The sequence below is a fragment of the Poromitra crassiceps genome, assembly GCF_964638095.1.
Source record: "Poromitra crassiceps genome assembly, chromosome: 30".
Classification (NCBI taxonomy): domain Eukaryota; kingdom Metazoa; phylum Chordata; class Actinopteri; order Beryciformes; family Melamphaidae; genus Poromitra; species Poromitra crassiceps.
In genome coordinates, this window is record NC_139652.1 from 4,146,092 (window position 1) to 4,148,618 (window position 2,527).

The following is a 2,527-nucleotide window of genomic DNA, read 5'->3' on the forward strand; positions in this document are numbered from 1 at the left end:
CTGGTGGCTAAACATCAAGGGAATTGTAGTCCTATAGATTTTCAGGACTACACCCTAAAGACAAGTGTCCATTGAGACAAGAAACCCTGTAAAGTACATCAAATATAGTGTACAATATATACAACAGAACAAAAAACAATAGAGAATGTTACAATATGTAAACATCAGGCAGTAACCATCATAAAACATACAATCTATTGTAATTTATTCAGAGCACAACACTCATGTCAAAATCCTCATTTAGACCCAGAGGTTGTAAAGTTTCTAGGGTGTGGATCAAAAAAAGCTCTCTCTGGCCTAACCTCCTGTCAACATCACCCCCTCTCTGAAGAGTAATGTGCTCTATGCCCTGGAACTATATATATATATATATATATATATATATATATATATATATATATATATATATAAATATATATATATCCCAGTAAATACAGTATAGTCAATAGATGCAGTTACATCTACCATTCCCATTGAGAATGGTAATATAGAACTGAATGGAATTCATTCTTTAAAATAGAAAAGTGAACACCATAAAAACATGAATATATATAAATAGATCATATCAGTCATAGCAGCAATATTGACACATTGAACTGTGGCTCTACTCTCCTCCCACCCACAAAGGGTGAACAGTAGAAAAGGGACAAATTAGCAAAGGCTAATATAGTCAATGTGTCCCCCACCACCGTCAGGCTGACAGGCCATGATCAGCTGAAGGGACACTAGAGGCACCTCTGATAGTTCACAGGGTGTGTTACAACACAGCTATGGACCAACCACTTAAGAAGAGACCCAGAGACACTACTTCTACATCAGGCAATGTTAGTTTGTAGAACAGCAACACCAATGCCTGGATCAGGTCAGGCGGTGAGTTTCCATCCTTGACATCGCCAACAGGAGAAAATCCAGTGATGTTTATAATAACATGTGTTTCTGTTATCCTGTGGGGCTGGATGAACTCTGTGTCGCCATCTTTCACATGGACAATTGACAAGAATTTACATGCACCTGTACAGCGGATCTCACAGTGTGGGAGATGAAGTTGACAGACAGACTTCTGGTGGCGTTCTATGTCAAACAGCGCCCCCGCAGGCTTCTTGTTATACTGGGCTAACGTCTGTTTCCATGGGACAATCTTGTAATCTACGTCCCCTTCTCCTTTCATGTTAAACACTAGACCTGCTGTCACTCTGCACTGGTACAGGCCTGAGGAGGTGCACTGGAAACCAGAGATGGGGACTTGGACTTGAGTCACACTTAAAGTCACACACACAGTGACTTGAGACTTGACTTGAGACTTGAGACTTGACTTGGAGTTGAAGGTTTGGGACTTGTGAACAATCTTTATTTTTATTTTTTATTTTTTTTAGTGCATTAACATGAAGGAAATGTCTACTAATGTCATCTCTAATCATTGCTGCTACTGTATTCTAATAGATAAGGAGTGAGGATAATACAGTACATGCTTTGAATTCCTTAGTTTTAGCTATGCAGTGTTCTAAGCAGACCGGATGACATGCAGCAGATGATAGAACGCTCATCGATAGGGACTTGAGACTTGACTTGGACTTGCCCCTCAAAGACTTGAGACTTGACTTGGACTTGCCCCTCAAAGACTTGAGACTTGACTTGGACTTTCAAAAAATGACTCCAATTTGTCCATGGTGGGGCAGTGCACCTGAAAGATTAAGAAGAATGAAGAAGAGGATGAAGAGGAAGAGTCTGAATCATAGCTAGCATCATAGACAGAATATCTGAGAGTTCAATGCAAACACCAGCTAATGCTGGCAATATCATTTCCAGGTCAACCTGTAAATCATATTGACACTGAGGGACAGTAGAGGTCAACCTGTAAATCATATTCACACTGAGGGACAGTAGAGGTCAACCTGTAAATCATATTCACACTGAGGGACAGTAGAGGTCAACCTGTAAATCATATTTACACTGAGGGACAGTAGAGGTCAACCTGTAAATCATATTTACACTGAGGGACAGTAGAGGTCAACCTGTAAATCATATTCACACTGAGAGACAGTAGAGGTCAACCTGTAAATCATATTTACACTGAGGGACAGTAGAGGTCAACCTGTAAATCATATTTACACTGAGGGACAGTAGAGGTCAACCTGTAAATCATATTGACACTGAGGGACAGTAGAGGGATATTTGTGTCACATGACAGGAGCCCACATGACATGGGCTGGGATCATCATGTTCAACTGCAGTGAAGTAGTGAATTCTCACAGACCTTCTTTGTACAACTTTAGTTTGATTGGTTGAAAATGTGTCATCGTTGTCTCCTGCCAGAGAAATAGCTCTAAAATGGAACCAATAATATAGTTATAGCTGTCGTTTTGGATGTTTTAATAGTTACAGTTGTAGAGTAAACAGACAATATATTTACTTATAATGATTCAAATGTTTTTATAGTTATTTATCTTTATAGTTATGGTTCTAGTTGGGCCTTTGGAGTTTGGGTTAGAGGGTTAGGATTGGATTTGGTAAGGATAGGGTGGCCAGA